Here is a 24,951-nt window from a genome sequence, read left to right on the forward strand (position 1 = left end):
GCTGAATAGCATTGAGAACTATGTCTAGATACTCATATTGCAACAGAACAAAGGGTGGGGAAAAAATGTATACATGTAAGAGTAACTTGATCCCCATGCTGTACAGTGGGGGTGGGGGGGGAAGCATCTAAATTAAAGCCTGACCCCCAGAGTTCCCGTTGTGGCTCAGTGGTTAACAAACCCGACTAGGAACCATGACGTTGTGGGTTCAATCCCTGGCCTTGCTCAGTGGGTTAAGGATCCAGCATTGCAGTGAGCTGTGGTGTAGGTTGCAGACGCAGCTCGGATCCCACGTTGCTGTGGCTGTGGTGTAGGCCGGCGGCTATGGCTCTGATTGGACCCCTAGCCTGGGAACCTCCATATGCCGTGGGTGCGGCCCTAGAAAAGACAAAAAGACAAAATAAATAAATAAATAAATAAAATATAGCCTGACCCCCTAAGGCATTATGAACAACAGGATATACTTCATGTCACTGTTTTTTGGCTTGATTTATCACTCTAAATATGTAGACAAATGGTACATGGCCTTCCATTAGCATTCTTGCCCCAGGCCCCTCAAATGTTAGGGCTGGGTTGGCCACCCACCATGACTCATGCCCCAGCCCCTCATAGGAAACTTCAACCTACAGTCCTTTTTTTTTCTTCTAGTTCTTAGTACTGAGTTCAATGAGTACCGTCTATGAAGAATGGGGAACATCAAAAAGTATGAGAGGCTGACGGTGAACTTGGAAAGCAACCCTGCCGTAATGAGGAGGCGCACCAGCTTCTCTGTTCACAGTGAACACTTGCTTTAGGTAAGACAAAGAGAGCTAACCGTGAAGATAGGAAGACTTTCAAAATGTACCAGAAAAGCACTTCAGGGAATATAACACGGAGTTGAGCTGCTGGGATATGAAATCAGCCAGTGAAATGGAGCAGGAACCTATGTCCCTTCCTCCTACCCCATGTTCTCCACCTGCCCCTTCTCTGTAGAAAACTTCAGCCAAAGAGTAATCAGAGAAGTGAGAAAATAGGGAAGCAAAGGAAAACAGTCAAGACCAAATAATAATAGTTTAGTCATTAAGCAAAGTCAAGGATTTTAGTTCTTCCTCAAGCGCCGGAGATAATGTTCTGAGGCATCATGACCTCTGGGTTGTTTTGCAGAGGCTGAAACCCCCAGCAGGCGGAAGTTAACTATTACTTGATGACCAGACAGTAGCCATGACATCAGCTGTTGCAATTCCCAGAACCCAGCCTCGAAGAAATGGGAACAAACCAACCCTGGAAGTGAAGATTAATTCTCTAAAACAATCGAGATGACGCTGGTCAGACCACCATATGAGCAATTTCATGTGACTGTCAGAGCTGACTCTGCTTTTTCGGCATGTGGCCCCCTCCCTCGGCCCATACACCCCTGAAACTGCCCTTCAAAAGCTCTTGCCCACTGATTGTTAGTGGGGGAGTCAGCTTCGGATACAAATCCACCTTCCCCCCCTGGTTGCTGGCCTCTGAAATAAAGCAAACTTTCCTTTCTGCCAATGTTGCCTCTCAAGTATTGGCTTTAGAGCAGCGAGCAACCACGACCTACTTTTGGTAACACCAGCAGCTTAGCATAGAGTGTTTAGAGACTGGATAGGATAACATACGCTAAGAGTTCAGGCTCAAAAGTTAGATGCCTGCAGCTTGAACCTTGGATCTGATAGTTCTTAGCTGTGTGATCTTGGGGGAAATTAAATTTAACTTCTCCTGTGCCTTAGTTTCTCCACATATATAATGGGGATAATAATGATGCTTATGATTAATAACAGTGGTTGTGAGGATGAAATGAAATACAACACATAGAGTACAGAGGGGCTGGCACACTATAAGCATTCAATAAACAAGAGCTGCCATCAGCACCCACCCTCAGCAGCAGCAGCACCAGTAGTCGCTGGGAACTATTTGCCTATAGGGTAACAGGTAAAGTTTCAAGTGAAAAGCTGACTCTTCTCGAGTGGATTCAGCTGAGAGCCACAGGATGCACACATTCTGAGCCCATGAAGGGAAACGTTTGAAGTTTTACAGCCAAGGGGGGCAATGGCTTTACTTTCCAATGTGAAGGACGTCAAACTTAGAATGGAAAGATTGAAATGGGCATTTTAATCACTCTTCACTTTTTTCCAGCTGTACCCACGGCATGTGGAAGTTCCCAGGCCAGGGATCAAACCCGTGCCGCAGTGGCAACCTGTCCCACAGCTGTGGCCACGCCAGATACTTAAGCTGCTGCACCACCAGGGAACCTGCAATCATTCTTCATCTTGATCCACATTTGTTAATGGGATATAACGTCAGTCAGTTTAATGTAGTATTAGCTTTAACCTCATGAAGTCCCAGGCTTGCACCCGAGCTTTACTGCTTACAGTCTGACCCCGAGCAAGTTACTTAACTTCCTTACGCTCTTGGTTTCTTTACCTGCAAAACAGAGATAATAATAATAATATAACCAGAATTTGAATACTGTTATCCATAGGCTTGCTGTGAAGACTGCATGCACTAGTGTGCTACAGTCAGCTCCCACTGTCTCTATCTAGTCACCTGCTAAACTCTCAGGACTTTTACCGGCCCCTTGTTAAACTATTAAGTTGACATGAGCCACGGGGTGGGGGGGGAGTATATCTGCCAGTGAGATCAGCAAATGCTACAAATCAGGCCCTCTTTCCCCTGGAGAGGCATTTACCAGCACAACCCTGATTACATGCAATAAACATTGGGAAGACTTAGCACTGTACACAGCCCAAAATAAAATGAAAATTAGGTTAAAGATTTCAAATCGTTTCCTCAGCTCTTAATATGTCTTTGTTTGTTTTCAGCATTGTTTAATGTACTACTGGAAGAGGCTGGAGCGGGACATGCTGAGAGAGAGAATGGCTTAGACTGGGCCCTGAGGACAGGGCAGGGCACGTGTCTGCCCTCACAGGCATCAGGCTGGAGCAGTGGTTACTCTGACCACCCCTGTCCCTATCAGACTCTCATTCAGCTCTATTTCCCCCCGATTTGGCACAATACCTGGCAGAATGGATGTTTATTGGCTAGATATTGAATAGATGGATCACGCAGTGATAAATATGCGTGGTTTGTTATACATCACATTAAAACATGATTTTTAAAGGATTCAATCAACTGGTTGATTGACTCAAGCTATTGTGGGTAAACTTGGCCAAAATACTCATTATTATCCTTTTCTTTTCCTCTAAGCACGTACCTTTAACAATGAGGCACATAGCACCTAATTTTAAAATACTCAATAGAACAGCATAATTACACAATGTGTGCCCCCTCAATTGGATTATTATAATTTACTCTGGGGTTTGCCATGGAGAGAAAATAAGGCACACAATTGATAAGACACAACAGCAAAGAATACTTCTTCTATATGTGTCTATTGGAGAGTGATTCTCCTTGTACAAATAGAGCTTAAATTGCATGACAACTTAATTCCCATATATACTTTGTTTTTGCTTTCTGGTATTGTTTCTTCTGTAAGAAGGACACCGGAAATCAAAGGAAAAGGAAGTGGCGCTCTGTGTCGGAATATTTCTATCACTCTTTGCAAACAAGAATCCACTTTTCCTCTCTAATTTGACAGCTTTATAGACACATGGAGTCACATCTTTGGAACAGTTTGGATGATACTCGAGAAAAACACAGCAGTGGATATGAGACTCTTTAGGTAAACATGGCCCAGAAAAGAAGCCAATCGACTTGGAGCAGTGGCTTCAGGTTGTATTTAGACTAGAGGGTTGAATTGTGTTTGCTTGCCTGTGACTCTTACCAACTGGAATATAGTATGTTTGCTGTGCTTTTTTTCCTTTTTCTTTTTTGGTCACCCTGTGGCATACGGAGTTCCAGGCTAGGGATTAGATTCGACCTACACCCCACCTGTGGCAATGCTGTATCCTTTAACCCACTGTGCCAGGCCAGGGATGGAACCTGCATCCTGGCACTGCAGAGATGCCTCTGAACCCACTGCACCACAGTGGAAACTCCTATTTGCTGTGCTTCTCACATTCAGCATGCATAACATTACCCTAAAGAACTCATTAAAATGCTGATGCCCAGGCCCCACCCAGAAGTTCTGCTTCCTTTGGTCTGAGAGAGGTCCAAGAATTTGCATTTCTAACACGCTCCAGGTGCTGTGGATGCTGCTGGTCTCACACTTTGAAAAGCACACCTAAAAGCCAATAAAGGAAAGTTCCTGTCATGGCTCAGCGGTTAATGAACCCGACTAGTATCCATGAGGACACGGGTTCAATCCCTGGCTTCTCTCAGTGGGTTAAGGATCTGGTGTTGCTGTGAGCTGTGGTGTAGGTTGCAGATCTGGCTCAGATCCATAGTTGCCATGACTGTGGCTGTGGATCCGACCCCTAGTCTGGGAACCTCCATATGCCATGGGTGCGGCCCTAAAAAGACAAAAGACAAAAAAATAGAAAAAGCCAATAAAGCAATTACTCTCATCATCTATGACATAGAAGAATGATTTCCAAACATGGTTAGCTTTGGTATCATCACCTAATGAGTTTTTTCTCAAGATTTAGATAGAGGAGTTCCCGTCATGGCTCAGGGGTTAACGAACTCAACTAATATCCATGAGGATGAGGGTTTGATCCCTGGCCTCGCTCAGTGGGTTAAGGATCTGGCGTTACCATGAGCTCTGGTGTAAGTCATAGACACGGCTCAGACCTGGCGTTGCCATGGCTGTGGTGTAGGCTGGCAGCTGCTGCTCTGATTCTACCCCTAGCCTGGGAATCTCCATATGCCACAGATGTGGTCCTAAAAAGACAAAAAAAAAAAAAAAATGATTTAGATAGAATCCAACATCACACCTGCTAAACCAGACTCTCAGAAGGTGAATCCAGGGAATATGATGAATCTGAGATACTGCAAAGCTGAGGGGCTTCTGTCTACTTAATCTTGGTAAGTCAGTTTATTGGTCAGAATAGATAAGACTGAAGGGCTAACATATTTAGGAGCACATGCTGAAAGAGACAAATGATGAAACTCAAGTGAGAAAGTTGTGCTCGGAATTACGAATCTGACTAGCATCCATGAGGACGCAGGTTCGATCCCTGGCCTTGCTCAGTAGGTTAAGGATCTGGCATTGCCATGAGCTGTGGTTTAGGTTGCAGATGTGGCTCAGATCCTGCATTGCTGTGGCTGTGGTGTAGGCCAGCAGCTATAGTGCCAACTGGACTCCTAGCCTGGGAATCTCCATATGCCACTGGTGTGGTCCTAGAAAAAAAAAAAAGTGTCAAGGTCATGAAAGACAATGAAGATTAAGAATCTGTCACAGATGGGACATCAAACTAAGAAGATACGAAAACCAAATGCAACTCAGGATGAGAGACTGCATCCTAGACCAGGAAAAGGATGTTAGTAGAAACCTAGTAAAATTCAAATAAAGTCTATGGTTTAGTTAATAGCATTGTAACAATGTTAATCTCTGGTTTTGATAACTGTGCTATGGTTATATAAGATGTTAACATTAGGGGAAGGCTGGTAAAAGGTATATACAATAACTCTGCACTGTTTTTCCAATGTTTCTTTCCATGTAAAATTCCTTTGAAATAACATTTAAGATTTCCAATGAGCTCTACCTTGTGAAAACGCCAGGCACCTAAGCAACCCTACTACCTGCCTTACCAGCCTCTGGTTAAACTACAGCACCCCTTGCACTGGGAAGGTTACCAATGCCACACAGAGAAGGCAATACAAACATGGGAGCAGAGGGCTCCCAGGGATTGCGGTTTTGTCAACTTTGCCCAGTCAGCTCAACATCCCAAGTTGCTACACCACGGATGGACTAAAACAGGTGGCTGAGGCCCTGTCGGAATGGCCAGGACTTTGGACCATGTATGGAACTCCTGTAGCCCCGACCTACCCTCTGGGACACCCCTGCCCCCCCCAGCCTGCAACCCCACCTGCCATGGTAGCAGGAGCCAGGCGATTTCCACAGCCTGAGAAACTCCTTTAACATCTGGTGGTCGGATGCAGATGTTAAGGTGCGTTAAGGTGATAATCTGTCCCCAGTCACGGCTTAATATTTGATTTCCTTAGAGAGCATTTTATTGACTGCAAAGCTCCTTAGGCAGCAGTGTTTTCACACAGTCCCCATGTTGATATTTCATCCCAAGGGCAATCATTTACTTTCAGTGGTTGCCTTTGGGTTGCTGTTTGCTATTCCCACCAACAGGAAAAGCTCATTTCACTTCCTCGGTTACAGTTGTCATTTGCACAGGCAGGCTTATAGTTGATTTAATTTTTGCTTCACAGAAGAAGGTTAAAAGGTACTAAGTGGTGTTTTCTAAGCTATGGAACCATTTCCTGGTCATCCTGGGAAGTGCATGATGGGGGAATTAGCAGAGGTTGTGGAGATAAATTAAATTGGGGTTGATTTCTGGCTCTGAGATTTACCAATAGCATGACCTTACAGTCTTCATGCCTCTGAGTCTATAAGTCCTCAACCACCAAAAAGGAGCAAATAATACATGTAAACTTTAAAAATTATCACTGGAGTTCCTGTCATGGCACAGCAGAAATGAATCCGAGTAGGAACCATGAGGTGGCAGGTTCGATCCCTGGCCTCGCTCAGTGGGTTAAGGATGTGGCATTGCCGTGAGCTGTGGTGTAGGTTGCAGACTTGGCTCAGATCCTGCATTGCTGTGGCTCTGGCGTAGGCTGGCAGCTGTAGCTCTGATTAGACCCCTAGCCTGGGAACCTCCATATGCCTCGGGTGTGGCCCTAAAAAAATCAAAATAAAATAAAATAAAAAATAAAAATTATTAATAGGATTACATGAAATAGTGTATGTGTAGGAATAAAAATCAGTCTCTCATTTATTATACAGAATAAAAATAATCTATGCTTTCTTTTTGCCCAGATTAGTGCAGAAGGGAACACGGAAGGAAAAGGAATCCTGCAGTGGATGCTGACTCTGGACCCACCTGCACTTTTATTTGTACAAATGATCTGCAGTCAGTGGCCTTCCTTTGTGCCAAAAAGGAAACAAACTAAACCAAGAGCCAGGTTTCAATGGGACTAAATCTAATTATGCCTTGTTTTATATCCCAAATGACAAGCTTCCTCTTGTATTTCTCTGTTGGGGAACCTTTAACCTCTAACGCAAAAGTATGGCTAAAAGTAATTAAACACATTTTTGGTCAGAAATAGTGGAGCTCATGAGATTTATGTGTGATTCTTCCCTATGTTGTAAATTATATCACCATTGTTTTGGGGGTGGGTGGATTTTTGTTTGTCCATTTTGTCTGTTTGCACTCTTTAAATGTTGAAAGGCTATGGGTGAAAAATAAAAACTCTGAATCTGTTTCCTTCCAGCAACTTTGTGGTTTGGGAGTAAAGAAGTGACTCGGGCTTGTTTTTGACTCAAATCCAGCATGAAGCTTGGTTTCCTTATGATACACAAACACTTTGAACATGGTAGTATTCAGGGAAGGAATAAATATTAGTTCTCTTTCTCTGTACCTTTAGAGTTGGTGCCTAAACATCACTCTATTTTTTAAATGATTTTTATTCTTTCCATTATAGTTGGTTTACAGTGTTCTGTCAATTTTCTACTGTACAGCAAGGTGACCCAGTCACACATACATATATGCATTTTTTTCTCACATTATCATGCTCCATCATAAGTGACTAGATATAGTTCACAGTGCTATACAGTAGGATCTCATTGCTTATCCATTACAAATTTCCAGCCCATCCCACTCCCTCCTCCTCCCCCTTGGCAACCACAAGTCTGTTCTCCAAGTCCATGATTTTCTTTCCTGTGGAAAGGTTCATTTGAGCCATATATTAGATTCCAGATATAAGTGATATCATGTGGTATTTGTCTTTCTCTGACTTACTTCACTGAGCATGAGAGTCTCTAGTTCCATCCATGTTGCTGCAAATGGCATTTTTTATGGCTGAGTAGTATTCCTTTGAGTATATATATCACATCTTAATCCATTCATCTGTCAATGGAATTTAAGTTGTTTCCATGTCTCGGCTATTGTGAATAGTGCTGCAGTGAACATACAGGTACATGTGTCTTTTTCAGGGGAAGTTTTGTCTGGATATATGCCCAGGAGTAGGATTGCTGGGTCATATGGTAGTTCTATATTTAGTTTTCTAAGGTACTTCCATACTTTTTTTCATAGTGGTTGTACCAATTTATTTTTATTTGAAGCTTAATTATCCACATTAATTTTTTTTTTTTTTTTTGGTCTTTTTGCTATTTCTTGGCCTTGGGCCACTCCCGCGGCATATGGAGGTTCCCAGGCTAGGGGTCCAATCGGAGCTGTAGCCACCGGCCTACACCAGAGCCACAGCAACGCAGGATCCGAGCCGCGTCTGCAACCTACACCACAGCTCACGGCAACGCCGGATCGTTAACCCACTGAGCAAGGGCAGGGATCGAACCCGCAACCTCATGGTTCCTAGTTGGATTCGTTAACCACTGTGCCACGACGGGAACTCCCTCCACATTAAATTTACTCCAGATTGTTTCTTTCCTCCCTTTGAGTCTGACATTGTCCTCAGGTACAATTAGGCAGCCCTGTTTTAGAATAATGGTTTTGAGAATTTCTGAGTATTTTTACTCAAATTTATTGAACTGTCATATGATTCAGTGGTAGAATCACATATCAAGAAAATATCTAACAAGATTTTCCCCTAGCCCTGCAAATACTATTTAAAATGCCTATGTAATTAATCCCTTTGGAGGAAGTTTTTTTGTTTTGTTTCATTTTGTTTGTTCATTATTGACTGCCCCGCAGCATACGGAGTTATGAGCCAGGGATCAGACCAAGCTGCAGTTTTGACCTAAGCTGCAGCTGCGGCAACTTGGGATCCTTAACCTACTGTGCTGGGCTGAAGATCGAACCTGCGTCCCAGCTCTCCAAGACACCATCTATCCCACTGCACCACGGTGCAAACTCCTGGAGTTTTGTTAAGGAGCAACTCTTTCTGGGAAGGGAGAATTTTCAAACCATAATCAATCATAAACACTTTAGTTAGAAATAGCCAACTAGCTTACTGGTGAACTGAATGGTCTAGCTTGCCATCCAACAGGACTGTGAGGGAACAAGATAAGGGATGAGGACATTGTGGTGCTGCAAGAAAGTTCTGCTTATTGTGGAGTCTGCCAGCCATTCTGGGCAACCAAGAAAACCGTGGAGACTATAGGAGGAGGGCAGAGGTTCCACAGGCTTGAGGGATGCCAGCATTGCTTAGCAGCCCTTTAATGGATTATTGGGAAAGATCTGCAACTCATGAGTCAATGCACCCATCTCAGTAAGAGTGATTTCTCTTAGAGCCCTTATCTCAGAAGACAACTGTGACCTCCTTAACCATGCTGTTCTTTTAGGTAGGCCAATAACTCCCCAGAAATCTTACTTACACTATTCATTTGCAACTCTCTCAGGGACCTTCCTGGCTCTGGCTCTAGGTGATGCACCTGCTGGTGTGGCTGGCCCTGGCAGACACTTAACTTCAGATCCAGAGACACCTTGAACTTTCTCTTGATTCCTCTCCAGCCTGCCTTTGCCCAGGCACCCTCCTTAGTTCCTCTTTGTTTCAGACCCTGCAGGTGTGGGGTCTCTGCCCTGCAGCCCTAAACAAATCCAAGCCAGGCTTTCAGCCCCACACTCACAAAGCAAAGAGAAATGACTACTCTTTGGTTTCATGAGCTCTAGATAATAGTGATGTCAACATCTATGAAATGGAATCAGACTCACAGACACAGAGGACAGACTTGTGGTTGCCAAGGGAGAGGAGGCGGGAGGGACAGAGTGAGAGTTTGGGAATAGCAGATGCAAACTATTATATTTATGATGCATAAACAACAAGGTCCTACTGTATAACACAGGGAACTGTGGTCAATATCCTGTGATAAACTATAATGGAAAAGAACATGAAAAAGGATACATATTTGCATAACAGAATCACTTTGCTGTACAGTAGAAATTAACATAACACTGTATATCAACTATACTTCAATAAAATTAAAATAAGTATATATCGCATTTTAATAATAAAAAATAGTGATATCAATAGACTTGATAATGGCATATGAGAAAAGTTAAAAATAAGATTCAGACTGACCTTGCAGAGAGAGTAAGGAGTGATGATGATGGGATCCTGCAAGATGAAGAACTACAAGGTCAGGAACTGAAGGCGACATCTCGCCACCCCCATTTCAGCAGCCAGAGCCGGGCCTTATGGTTTCCAGTTTGATGGAGCTGTGCTGCTGTGGGCTCCACCCTCTTCCAACAGACCTCTAGGCAGTGCGGGCTGGGGTTGGTCAATTGTTGCATTTTCAGGAATTCTGCAACCTGATTGCTCGACACAGCCATTATTCAAACTTACATTATACAAATCATTATATACATTATACACAAATTATTATATACAAGTTATACTATATTGTAATATATTATATATCAATACATATTATCTACAATTCAATAAATTAAACACAAAGGTAATAAATACTCAAAAGTCATCACTTCTAATTATCTTACCACATTTTACTACCACTCTTGAGGTAGTGCCTGGATGGAGAAGATACCACAGAATGGTGTGAGCTGCACCTTTCTGCCCAACACACTGAGTGACATGACATGACATGACATGACAGGGAACCTGAAGCTGCCTGTGGCTGGAGTATCCACACCATGGAAATCAGCCAATGCTACCAATCAGGGTTTGGCTTAATATTTTTTTGATTGTCTATACTTGCGAAAATGTCAGAGAAAATGTTAATCATGCAGAAACTCGGAGAGGATTCTGTCTACAAGCCGTTACAGTGTGCATGGCACAAAAAAGTGAGGAAATATTCTTCCCCTTTCAAGAGCTATTATTTGATTCAGCAAAGAAGTCAATCATATCATTGATAAATGAGTGAGCTTCCAATATGTTTCCATTGTCTTTGTCTTACTCATTAAAGAAAAAGAGAACATCAACACATTGGCAAAAAGTTAAATATATGCCAACACACCTTCATCAGGAGGCCGAAGTTCACTCAAAAAGCTTGATCGACCACTGCCACCCTCTGTGGATAGAAAAGGGAGCTTTTGTTCATTGTAGAAAATCTTAAAAATGTATGGATAAGCAAAAATAAAATAAAAATTCCCTGTAAATTCCCCACCCAGAAATAACAGACTCATATGTATACATGTATACATACATATATATATATTTTTTTACAAATATTGAGTATAGCTAAAGTGAACATTATTTCACAATCATTTGCATATGTGCATGGGAAATGTGCCTTTAGAGAGCATCACATCACTGTAATTAAGTATTTTTCTAAAACCCCTATTGTGGAGTTCCCCTTGTGGTTCAGTGGGTTAAGAATCCAACTAGTATCCGTGAGGATGCAGGTTCTATCCCTTGCCTCGCTCAGTGGGTTAAGGATCTGGCGCTGCCACAAGCTGCAGCATAGGCTGAAGATACAGCTTGAATATGGTACTGCTGTGGCTGTGGTGTAAGCTGGCAGCTGTATCTCTGATTTGACCCCTAGCCTGGGAACTTCCATATGCTGTGGGTTCGACCCTAAAAAAAAAGTCTCAGCTGTAATTATTTCAGAGAAAGCCAGTGCATGAATTAGCATAGTTTATTTCACCAGTCCTCAATGGTTAATTATTTGGTTTGTTCCCAATTTGTTGCAAGGAGAAAATACAACCCCCCCATCTCCACTCCCATCCAAAAGAAACAAATAAAAATAATAAAGCAAACATATATAACTCTACAAGATTCTTTTTTTGTAGCTCAATGATATGCCCTTTGTCTTCCTTAGGAGAACTTGCTAGAGGAAAGGAATGCACCCTAGTAAGCCTGTAAAAGAGCTCCCCTGATAAACTGGAAGCTTTGTGTGGTTAGGACTGTGTCTGCAAGTCCATCCTTGGAGCCTCACCCCTTGGCCCAGTGTCTGACATGGATAAACATTCAACACAAATTTGCTGAATTTGAGAGGGAAAGAGGAGGGGTTGCTATATTCATTTGTTCAGGCTGCCATAACAAACTACCACAGATGGGGCGGCTTCAACACCAGAAATGGATTTTCTCACAATTCTGGAGGCCAAAAGTCTGATCTCAAAGTATTGGCAGGGTTGTTTTCTTTGCAGCTTCTCCCTTGGTTTGTGGTTGGTGGTCTTCCCTCTGTGCCTGTCTCTCCAAATTTCCTCTTCTAAGGATACCAGTCATATTGGAACAGGGCCACTCTAATGACCTCATTTTAATTTAATTACCTCTTTAAAGACCATTTCCAAATACACTCACATTCTGAGGTGCTGGGGGTAGGATTTCAATACATAAATTTGCAGGCGGGGGAGGTGAGAAGTCAGAGCTAAAACAGATGGATGTCTTTAGAAACTTAGTAATAGATTATTAAAGAGGGAGTTCTTGTTGTGGCTCAGTGGTTAGCAAATCTGACTAGAAACGATGAGGTTGTGGGTTCGATCCTTGGCCTCGCTCAGTGGGTTAAGGATCCGGCGTTGCCCTGAGCTGTGGTGTAGGTTGCAGACATGGCTCGGATCTGGCGTTGCTGTGGCTGTGGTGTAGGCTGGCAGCTACAGCTCTGATTCGACCCCTAGCCTGGGAACCTCCACATGCTGCGGGAGCAGCCGTAGAAATGGCAAAAAAAAAAAAAAAAAAAAAGGATTATTAAAGAAAGATAATGACAATGGGTTGGTGAAAGTGGAAGTTTGCATGGGGGAGGTGACTAAGAAAACTTTTTGTCTGACTGGAGAATTAATTCAAGCCAGGGTACAGTTTAAAAAGGAAAAAAAAACTACCAACAGTAAATCACAGTCTAGGGCTTTTAAGGTCTAGATTTGATCCCAGCTGTACTGTTTGTCATGTTTCTAAGAGCAAGCAAAGTACTTTGCTTTTGGAGCTCCCATGGTGGCTCAGCTGGTTAAGGACCCAACATTGTCTCTGTGAGGATTTGGGCTGGCCTGGCTCAGTGGGTTAAGGATCCAACATTACTGCAAGCTGCAGCATAGGCTGCAGATGTGGCTCAGATCTGGTATTGCTGTGGCTGTGGTGTAGGCCTCAGCTGCAGGTCTGATTCAACCCCTAGCTTGAGAACTTTATACACTATGGGTGAGGCTGTGTTTTTTTTTTTTTTTTTTTTTTTGGTTGTTTGTTTTTTTTTTGTCTTTTTGCCTTTTCTGGGGCCGCTCCCACGGCAAATGGAGGTTCCCAGGCTAGGGGTCTAATCAGAGCTGTAGCTGCAGGCCTACACCAGAGCCACAGCAACACAGTATCTGAGCCGTGTCTGAAACCTACACCTCAGCTCAGGACAACACCGGATCCTTAACCCACTGATTGAGGCCAGGGATCGAACCCACAACCTCATGGTTCCTAGTCGGATTTGTTAACCACTGAGCCATGATGGGAACTCCAGGTGAGGCTGTTAAAAAAAAAAAAAAAAAAGTTCTTTACTTTTATATCAGTTTTGCTCAACTCTAAAATACAGATTGTAATGCCCACCCCATTTCCCTTATAGGGTTTCTATAAATCGAAATGAAATAACTGATCTGAAAGTGCTTTATAAAATGCTACAGAGCCTCACAATTTTAAGACTTTGATAAATTATTTGTTCATTCCTAACATGAGTCTTTTTTTCTTTAACAGCAAAGCCAAAACAAACAAAAACAACACGCATGCAATATAGAATTATTCCTGCTAACAGAAATCCACTTACTATGGTTCTGAAAACACAAATGGACTGTATACCATCAACATTTATTCTTTTCATGTATTGGCTTGATTTTATATTCATGGAAATAAATCGAACATCTTGGATCTTGCTAATACACATACTTAAAATGATTTGTAACTGGAATAGTGTTTTGCATGTCAGTAATAAGGAGGAAGCTATCTGTTTTGAGAAGACTATACACCAAGAGTTCTCCTTTAGAAATAGCAATTTGAAATAAAATGTCTTCCTTTTGCTGGAAAAACAAATGACACTACCTTGACTCGTTGCCAATCAATGAAGCTGGCTTCGCCAAGGCTGGTTAACATCTAGTAGCAGCCTGCAGAGCAACCATCCAAAGAGGCCATAATTTTCTAGGAGGTGAGAGTAAGATGAGAAACTAAAATAATCATTAAAGCAACATTTAGACACATTAATACCCAAACTCCTATCTGTAGCTAAGCAGCAAGAGAAGGCCACTTGAGTCCACAATTAAATCATGAAGGGTGTATACAGTTTATTTCGTTGGAGAAAAATAATAATCACAGAACTGAATCACAAGGTTTATGACTCACAGATAATTACTGTTTTGCTGTTCTAGGAAGTAGAGAAAAAGTGGTACATCTGGGAACTAAAAAGATATGGCCTTGAAGATCTCTTTGGGTCTCCTACCCTTTGTTTTATTGCCAAAAAAGTGGAGAGACCATCAGCTCAAGGTGTTGGAATTTTCCTAATTGCTCTGGCAGCAGCTGGCTTGCAGTTATTATCGATGCTTTGGAGACTACCAAATGTCTAGATTTCAATCAGGCTCGCCATGATTCATCTTTGGGAAGGAATTCAATAGGACACTGAAAGTCCAGAAAATAGAAGTGGAGAAAATCTTCCTGGAACTACCCTCGAATTCCTGAGCCAGTTCTTTTGAAGAGGCTCCTGATTTCTGACTGGAAGTGAGATGATTTTCCGCAACTTTATTATGTAGACTTTCTTGAGAGCAGCTGCATAGACCTTTGCTCTGCTCAAAGCATGGCCTTATTGGAGACCACAATGCATTAGAAAGCATGGAGTTTAGGGTCAATTCCTAGGTTCACAACGGGTTGACTGTACTGTCATTGGTGGACTTTAATATTTTATTGACTGTCTCTATAGCATTCATTCAACCTTATTTATTGAGGGCTCATGAGGTTGGTAACCCAATACTAGAAGCTGCACTAGTATCTGTTGGTATGTAGCTTCTGGCATATATACTTCATGAAGAGCACTACAGAATATAGAATTACCTTATGAATTAGATTTTATCTACCAAAGGATATTTTATTAGATGCTATTCACAGGAAACTGAAGTAACTGCAATAATGTTTATAATAACCATGTTTTCTACTCTCTCCATTTGATGCTTTGATATCTGAGGCCTTTCTGACCCTAGAAGGACTGCCCCTCCCAGGTTTAGCTAACCCCTGGAGATAGTAAATAATTCACCTTTCATATGTGAACCAACCAATCCAGCCTTCACTGGGGTCTTTCATCCCAGGCCACTAATCACTCCAGGGCCAGGTACACAACAACTAGAGACAGCCCCTAAGGCCTACAGGCTACTAAAACTACTCAAATTTGTCAATCTTAAACCTGGTTACCCCATTTCTCCCATTCCTTACCTCAAAACCCACAATAAATGTTCTTTCCTAATTTTTCCTTCACTCCCTCTGCTTCCTGACCAACTCTGATGCTTCCCCACATAGCCCTGCAAAAGATGCCCTGCCTCCTGTTTCTAGATCTATGTGGATATAAAGAAGTCTTTCTTCGTGAGTTTTTTCTGTGTCGGTGTGTCTTACCATGCCTAATTACAACAAACCCTGGGTACCCTTTTATAACAATGTGTTACTGAAAAATGAAGAAATCAAGCACAGAACATCTGGATAGTCCAAGAACATGGAGTCCATTAGGAAAAAAAATTACTCCCTGGAGTTCCTGCTGTGGTGCAAAGGAAATGAATCCAACTAGTATCCCTGAGGATGTGAGTTCAATCCCTGGCCTCGCTCAGTGGATTGGGGATCCAGCATTTCGGTGAGCTATGGTATAGCAGACAGGGCTCGGATCCTGCATTGCTGTGGCTATGGTGTAGACCAGTGGCTACAGCTCTGAATGGACCCCTGGGAGCTTCCATATGCCATGGGTGTGACCTTAGAAAAAAAAAAAGAAAAAAGAAAAAGAAAAATAATCACTCCCTACCTCAAAGTTTATTGAATCAGTCCTTCATTCAAAAATAATGATTGAGCATTTCCTATGCATAAAGAATTCTGCTAAGGGAGTTCCCGTTGTGGCACAGTGGTTAACGAATCCGACTAGGAACCATGAGGTTGCAGGTTCGGTCCCTGCCCTTGCTCAGTGGGTTAACGATCCGGCGTTGCCGTGAGCTGTGGTGTAGGTTACAGACGCGGCTCGGATCCCGCGTTGCTGTGGCTCTGGCGTAGGCCAGTGGCTACAGCTCTGATTCGACCCCTAGCCTGGGAACCTCCATATGCCGCGGGAGCGGCCCAAGAAATAGCAACAACAACAATAACAACAACAAAAAGACAAAAAAAAAAAAAAAGAATTCTGCTAGGGAATATAAATCCACACTGGGATAACAGAAACAAAAGAGACAAAGCATAATATACCCCAAGAATTTTTCTCTTTAATTTAGACTTGGCATTTTTGCAGAGTTTTCCTATTTGAAGCCCTCTCTACCTAGTGTAACCTTCTTTCTGCTCTGCTGCTTCTGGTTTTCCCAAATTGCCCTTCTTATCTTCCTCCTCCCTGTAGGTGTATATCACACCATGATGCACCTGCTCCCACACCTGGCATGCTCAGGCCACACACTCCTCATTGATAGCATCACATATCCCCTAATGCATGGCTAAGCAAGCTTTGTACATTGTAAACTAAGAATAAGCTTTGTACATTGTAAACTAAGAACAAGAAACTTGGTCAGCGACTTGTTTTTATGGATATTTAAGCTTAGCTTATTCACCACTGATGAGTGGTATTCGTGTTATTATCAGAAGGAAGTCCGAAGCGAAGAAAAGTTCAGAGTCTATGGAATAAATGTATCTATGGGATTATTTATCATCTTCTCTGCATTCCTTTACTGATGTAAACCTTGAGTCTCTCTTAATACATAACTGATACACAAGGAATAGCAACATGCAACATGTTTAGTGGAGACCTACACATGCTGGGCTATGAAAATGATCACTTCTGCAGTGCAAAGGAGGAGATGCCTCAAGAAATCAAGGTATTGGTGAAGACTTATATCCCTAATGGAGACCTGACAAATAGTGCCTTAATAAAGAAAGGGGGTTACCTTTCTTACATAGGCAGAAATCTGAATATAGGCAATCAAGGAATGATGTAGGCCTTCAAATACTCAGGTTCCTTCTATTTTCCTGTTCCATCATCCTTAGCTTTTGACTTTTACCCTTACAGTCACAAAATAGCTGCTACCCTTCCAAACATCATATCTGAATTTCTGGAAGAAAAAAGAATAAAGAGAAAAGAGAGAAGTTATTCCCAGCTGAGTCTGACCATTTTTACAAAGTTAAGACTTCCTGCAAACCCTACCCAGTAAATTTCTGCTGACAGCTCTTTGAATAAACTATGTCACCTTGACCACAGGATCCTGGAAATTGAATTTATTTATTTATTTATTTATTTATCTATCTATCTATCTGTCTATCTTTTTGCCTTTTCTAGGGCCACTCCTGTGGCATATGGAGGTTCCCAGGCTAGGGGTCTAATTTGAGCTGTAGCTGCCAGCCTACACCAGAGCCACAGCAACGCGGGATCCAAGCCGTGTCTGTGACCTACACCACAGGTCATGGCAACTACAGATCCTTAACCTACTGAGCAAAGCCAGGGATCGAACCCACAATCTCATGGTTCCTAGTCGGATTTGTTTACACTGTGCCATGATGGGAACTCTGAAATTGAATTTTTAAAAACCCATGTATTTACTTCCCCCAACTGTAAATTGTTAGCAAGGAAGATGAGAGAAAGATGGAAATTAGTAGTCAAAATCACAGTGTTTGCCACAGTTTTTAAGCAAAAATGAAATGAATGGACCTCTAGGTAGGTTCAGACGATGACAGCAGTCTCCTTGTCGATCCTCCCCAAACAACACAAATAGCAGAAGGAAAAGTGAATTTATATGCAAACTGCACCTTTGGCACAATCTGAAGACAGAGAATGGCTAAACTTCAAAATAACTCTGGAGAAAAAGAGAATGATACAATCCCAGAATGCAATTTCTCATGCACCCACCACAACCTGGCTGTGCCCTAAGGACCTTGAGCAAGTGTAAGCTGGACCAGAACTGCATGGAAGGCAAAACAGAGGAGCATGTGCGGAATCCTAAATTTGATGTAAGTGTCCAAGCATGAGCATGGACTTTAGGAAAGGAGCTTTTGAAGTATAGGGGATTTTAAGGGACAGGTAGGACTTTAAGGGGCCATCTTTGAAACTCATAGCTCTGGGGAAGGAAAAAAAAAAGCAAAAAAGGAAGGAAAAAAAATACCCTTTGGCAGCTGGGTGGGAAGAGGAAAAGAAGAAAAGAGGAAAAAATTAAAAAAGGAGGCTCTTAGGTTCCTGCAAGATAAAAGAGAAATATAAAAGTAGAGGACTCATAGCCCCCTTATTCCATGAAAACACACCCCCAAACCTGCCAAAGTACCTAAACTTTGCTATAGCAACATGAAGTGATGCCATTAAGCCAAGAATCTTGAAAACACTCCAAGAATATAAAACAAAGTAAAATCTATATGGAAATAGCATAAAAACAAAGAAATGAAATTTCATGCATATCAACTGAGGAAAATTGTGCTCTGCTAAAACAACCATGAAGATGTATAAAACTCTAAGGACAGAAACTGTAAAGAAACTGTAAGTTCACACATCAAGCGGAATTCAGTATTTTCATACAAGCATTTGAAGATATGAAAAACTATCTTAAATTAGAAATACAAAAACTAAAAATAGAGTGGACAAAACAAAAAGAAATAAAAGGGTTGATAGCACCCAGTAAAGAAGTAGAGGATAAAGGTAAAATTATCTCAGAAATAAACATAAATTGTCATCTGCTCAAGGGAGAATAGACTCAAACAGAAATTTAATAAGGGACAGGGAAGGAAGGTGGGAAAACAATGGCAAGAATGAAATGGCATAAACAAAGAAGTAAAAAAAGGGCCAGTGAAAGAGAATAGCAGACATGGAAGACACGTAAAAAGGGAATAATTTGAATGTTAACAGAGTCCTCAAAGGGGAAAAAAAAGTAGAGCTAATATTTAAAGCTGTAATTCAAGATATCTTTGTACAGTGAAAAAAGACTTACAGATTCAGAAAGTTCACTGAGTGTCAGGAAAAATTAACCCAGAATGATCAAATTCTAAGATATATTCTTGTCAAACTATTAGATTTCAAAGATAAATAGAAACCCTAAAAGCTTCCATGCACACAGACCAAATAACTTATAAGACACAAAAGAACCTGCCTGGCTTCAGGCATTTCAAAACCAACATATAAAGTGAGGCAACAATGGAAGAAATGTTTAAAAACTTTGAAAGGAACCATGAAGCAAGTATTTTATATCCAGCCAAGCATCTCTGCAAAAGAATTCAAATATCAAGCTTACAGAAAACAGGAGTTCCAGCTGTGGCTCAGTAGTAACGAACCCAACCAGCATCCATGAGGATGCTGGATTGATCCCTGGTCTCATTCGGTGGGTTAAGGATCCGGCGTTGCCATGAGCTATGGTGTAGATTGCAGATGTGGCTCAGATCCTGTGATACTATGGCTGTGGCATAGCCTGCAGCTCCAATTCAACCACTAGCCTGGGGACTTCCATATGCTGCAGGTTCGGCCCTATGGGGGAAAAAAAAAAGAAAACTCAATACGCAATTTAGAAAATTTTTGAGGAATTTACTAGAGGATAAGTTTCATGAAATTGAATGATGACTGGAAAAACTTCAGCAAAAGGACTGATGGTGAACATTTCAAAATACCTAAGTGCACACCTGAGACACAAATGAAAGCAAAGATGAGGGTAGAGAATATGCAAATCTTATGTGTTGTTATAAAATAGAAAATTGTTTCAGAATTTAAAAGTTATGAAATTCACAACTGCTTTGAATCTGTCACTAATGAAAAAGAAATTAACTTTATGGGATGCAGGCAATGGTAACATTTCAGAATTTAGTGCTGTAAGGCTCTGGAAGTGAAAAGCCAAAAAATGGAGAATCTGGGCCATATGACCAGAAGAACTGCTCTAAAGATAAATCCAATACTAATGTCATAGAGTGAAATGCCAAATCCTAGTGACATTGGCCAGCTGGTGAGTGAGCCAGGTCTGTTGGCCACATATCAATCACTGGCCCCAGGATAATGCTGGCTGCCCTAAGTACAGTCTATATCTCAATTTCTCTACCATCTCTTCCAACCTGCCTACCTGATTATGCTCCTGACACCGCAATATATTCTTCCAAGAGAATTCAAGCCCCATCAGCAAAACTTGAGGTTTCATTTTTAGGAAAAAAAAAACCCTGTTCTTAAATATAGAGGTGGCAATTTTGCAATTTCACATTGATATGGATTATCTGCTAATATTGTGTACTGTGTTATTAATTTATAACATTTATAATTGACAACTTGTTCTTTCATTTTTTTCTGTTACTTTATTTTATTTATTTTTTTAAAGCCATACCTGTGGCATATGGAAATTCCCAGGTCAAGGGTTGAATTGGAGCAGCATCTGTGACCTATGTCATGGCTTGTGGCAACGCTGGATCCTTAACCCACTGAATGAGGTCAGGGATCGAACCCACATCCTCATGGATACTAGCCAGGTTCTTAACCCATTTAGCCATAACAGGATCACACATTTTTTAGTTTTTAGATGTAAATACAATTTTTAAGTGTCCTTATATTTTCTCCCTTTTTTTCTAAAACTATGTGCACAAACTGAACTATTCCAATTTTCATGATTCAAACTCATCAGGCAGAGAGATTCCTTTGGCTTTTAATGTCCAAGAGGCAAAGTAAAAACCAAAAACTATCCCAAAAGCCGCAGGATTCTTCACATTCACCCCCAGGAATCATTCATTTTTGCCCTTTGAGATTTAGAAAAACTATTGTTTTTCTAGATTGACTACTTTAAAGCCTGAAGATAGATGTTTAAAAAATGTTTAATTCATAAATTTTATGTAAATTTTAAATACCAATTGCCCTAACCTAAAATTTTCGTAATGACAGGTACAACTCTACAGGATAATTTGGGATTTCTAGGATTGCTCAAAGAAAACATTTCTATGGTATGGACCACCTGCAAACATAATGGCAGTTATGATTTAGAGTTCCAAAATTCCCTCTTCCCACTTCATGGTAATAGCTCAATGCTAATGGATGACATTGATTTTTCAGATATTCTACGTAATACCGGCACCTTCCTGTGACTAAAGTACCTTAAATTGTCTGCCTAGTGAGCTACTCATAGGACAGGCAAATGTGGAAATCAGCTTCGGTTTTCTCTCACTTTGTAGCATTTCATCAGTGTTGACAACTTCTTTGATGCCTGAAGGATTCTTCTGTGAGAAAAGGATTACTCAGCATTTGTACCCTGTCTAAAGGCCAATTTAAAAACCTTTAGTCAATTGGAGTTCCCACTGTGGCTCAGCGGAAATGAATCTGACTAGCATCTATGAGGATGCAGGTTCAATCCCTGGCCTCACTCAGTGGGTTAAGGTTCTGGCATTGCCATGAGCTGTGGTGTAGGTGGAAGATGTGATTCAGATCTGGCGTCACTGTGGCTGTGACATAGGCCAGAAGTACAGCTCCAATTAGACCTGTAGCCTGAGAACCTCCATATGTCATGGGTGTGGCCCTAAAAAGACAAAAAATTTTTAAAAAATTAAAAAAAAAAATAAAAACCTTTAGACAATTAATATATGTGCAAACATGCACACATTACTAAAATAGTTTATAAACTAAAACTTTATAAAACTTCTGTTATGCAAATATTGGTGCTAAACGTAGTATTTTTTCATTCAACTGAAACTACAAGTGTAATATAAGCTTTTCTTAAATGTTTTAAACACATTTTAAAAAACAGAGAAAAAGAAACAATATTACAATGATTACAATACTGATCAGTATACTTTGTTATAAAAGTGTACAGCATATTTAGGTTTTTTTTCCTCTTTTTTAGGACCACACCAGCCACATGTGGAAGTTCCCAGACTAGGGATCGAATCAGAGCTGCAGCTGCAGGCCTACACCACAGCCACAGCAATGCCAGACATGAGCCACATCTGAGACCTACAGCACAGCTCATGGAAATGCCAGATCCTTAACCCACTGAGCAAGACCAGGGAATGAACCTGCATCCTTATGGATACTAGTTGAGTTCTTAACACACCAAGCCACAAGGGGAACTCCAGCTTTGTTAATTGTCTTTATATTCTTATTCTTTTTCAGGTTTACCTCACAAACTCTCTAAAGTTATGGAAGGGGTTGATAGCCCTTCATTCAGGGCTTAAGATGTGTGTGTCAGGGTGATTTATCTGAGTCCATCATCTAATTGGACAAGCTTTTTGTGTAGCTGGACATTATTGATTGCTTCAGGAGCCACAAATTGCTGAAACTGACTTTGATCTATCAAATATGTTTTGATTTGTGACATAATCTTTCCTCCCAAATGGCCTATCTTCATAGTACAGGTATTAAAAATATCCTTTCCCACTGTGGTTGGAGTATTTTTTTAAATACTGCTTTATATATCTTCTTTCAAACTATTGTTCTGAGTATTTTTTTATTATTATCATACAATGGAGCAGAAGTCTATTTTACAATTGTTTGTTTTGAGTCATCCTGATCCTCTTCAGTTAAATCTAAAAGCTTTGGACAATTTTATTTTCTTTCTCACTAACCATTGAGATATTGATGATTTTTTAATCTTTAGACAGCAATATCAGAAATAATCATAAATGTTGATATTTGATTACTGACATGAATAGACAGTGGACAGATCATTGCAATGATGACATTTCTACTCTTTAGGAATTTTAAAACCAAAATAGGCAAAAAGGATTGGAATATATCCATAAGATAAGGCCCTTTGATTTTTTTTTTTTGAAACAATATTTTTAGGCCTCAGTTACATCCTCAGAGGATATTATTTTCTCCATCTGTTTTGGGGGGATCATTAAAAAATTTATAACTTGAATTAGTGGCTGTGAAAAGCCTTTTGTAGACTACTGTCCACATTATTATATTTGCTATAAAGGCTATTCTTGTAGAGTGCATTCTGATGATGTAATTAAACCAATAAATCTGGACACAAATGAATAGTGAGGGGTAATTACATCTCTTTGTGCCTGTGTGTCTATAATAAGCATGACTGCAGAACAGAAAGAGAAGAGTCAACGTTTCTTTCTTAGGAGAAAATTCTATTGTCACCCTCAGGAGATGCTCAGAAAGTTAAAAGGAAAGTGAAGATAAATAATACCGTAAAACTTAAATATACTGAAGAGGGAGGGGGGAAAAGACAAATGTAAACTCAGAGAAAGATGAATTCTCAATAAATGGTTAACGCATGCATGAAAAAATGGATTGGATAGAGTAGCAGAAAGTCAGGAGCTTTTTTTTCTTTCACTGTTTTTAAGGAAAACCCTGGGACTAAGATAAGCACAGTGAGTTGGCTGAGGTGGGAATACTGATAGAGACAGCTTACCTGACTTCGAAAGCGATGGAAATGATTCTTGGGATGCTGGGAGGTCTGCAGAGAGGAAGACAAATGTGGGTCCTTCCCAGAACTATTGATTTTACGTTCTTTATCTCAGAAGCAGGTGAGATGTTCATTTCAGACATTCCTTTGTTTTTTCAAGTTGTTAAAATTAGCATCACTATATCAGAACAAAATCCCTGGCTAAGTTACTTTATGTGTTCAGTGGTTGTGTTCTTACCTACGGATCACCAAATACTTCTGTAGATGGCACACCTTCTTTCCTCCACTCCTTACCAACTAAATATGTGTTTGCTTTAAACGCCGGTTCTCTTCATAGTCTAAACTTCAAGTGTATTTCGAGCATGATGCCACAACTATCAAGGCTTTGTGGTTTTACATGGTGACGCAGAAGGCTGCTCAGATCTCCCTACATTTGGTTTTGGTTCTGATGTGATAAATGATTTTCACTTTTGGAGATCTTAGCAAATAGAATTTCACTTGCTCAGGCAGGAACAAAGATAATGCAGGGATTTTATTCATTGGAGAACCGATACGCTATGCTTCCTTCTTCCTTTGGATCCTTCCTTTGTTTGCTGAAGCCCATCCTTCAGTTGCTTTCTAGGGCATGTAGGAGGTGTATTTTCTGATTCTTTGAATGTATTTACTCTGCCTTCACACTTCAATTGTTTGGCTGGGTTTTGGATAGTACGGAAAGACTATTTTATTTTAGAATTTGAAAAGAAGTCTCAGGACAACAGCTGTGCCACAGATGCAGAGCAAACAGGTCTGGATTGAAACAGGACAGAGGCCTCTAGGAAAAATGTGGCCAAGGGAAGGATCCTCTGAGGTGCTTGAGCATTTCGAAAAAATGCTGCTTGCACATTTCTGATAAAGCACCTGGAGAAAAAGAAAGGTACACAAAAAAATAAATTTTAGGAGTTCCCTTCGTGGTTCAGCAGAAATGAATCTGACTAGCAACCATGAGGACGAAGGTTCCATCCCTGGCTTTGCTCAGTGGGTTAAAGATCCAGCTTTGCTGTGAGCTGTGGTGTAGGTTAGCGGCTATAGCTCCAATTTGACCCCTAGCCTGGGAACCTCATATGCCACGGGTACGGCCCTAAAAAGACCAAGTAAAAAAATAAATAATAATAATAATAAATACATTTTAAAGAGGTAATTATTAATGCTAGAGAAAACAAAAAGTTATACAAGAGAGGTAACAATAACACAGTGAAGTACTTGGCTTAGCAATGAATACAACTTCGTCAAAATAGGATAAATATTGATTTTGGATTTAACCCCAAATTATATAGCTAAGTTAGGAGGATGAATTTTTTAAAAAGTGGAGGGTGTAAGAGGACTCAACTATAATAAAGGGTCTACAGATCCTGTATTTAGGCAACAAATCTTGGCTATTCATCTTAAGTCTGGCAGTTATGTAATTCATCACATAGAGACGCTTTTGAAAGTAAAGGGAACCACT

At 40.9% G+C, this 24,951-nt stretch overlaps 1 long non-coding RNA gene across 13 annotated transcripts in view; it reads right to left on the bottom strand.

Moving 5' to 3' along the window:
• LOC110256990 (uncharacterized) overlaps window positions 1-24,951 on the bottom strand; it is a 127,182-nt gene that overhangs the window by 51,065 nt on the left and 51,166 nt on the right. For 3 of the 13 annotated variants that reach the window (XR_014829555.1, XR_014829557.1, XR_014829561.1), the window contains 5 exons: window positions 23,475-24,365; window positions 17,061-17,225; window positions 13,999-14,094; window positions 11,012-11,065; window positions 10,117-10,152 (listed from right to left, as the gene is read on the bottom strand). This is a non-coding gene — a long non-coding RNA (uncharacterized LOC110256990). Of the gene's footprint in view, window positions 1-10,116; window positions 10,347-11,011; window positions 11,066-13,998; window positions 14,095-16,727; window positions 16,791-17,060; window positions 17,226-23,474; window positions 24,366-24,951 lie in introns of those variants that run through there. The other 10 variants (XR_014829566.1, XR_014829564.1, XR_014829565.1 and 7 more) reach the window with 6 other exon arrangements.

Source organism: Sus scrofa, chromosome 15 (assembly GCF_054392235.1).
Source record: "Sus scrofa isolate SSC_HxYL_T2T_F1_AM1 chromosome 15, Sscrofa_HxYL_maternal_Yorkshire_Landrace_v2.0, whole genome shotgun sequence".
Classification (NCBI taxonomy): domain Eukaryota; kingdom Metazoa; phylum Chordata; class Mammalia; order Artiodactyla; family Suidae; genus Sus; species Sus scrofa.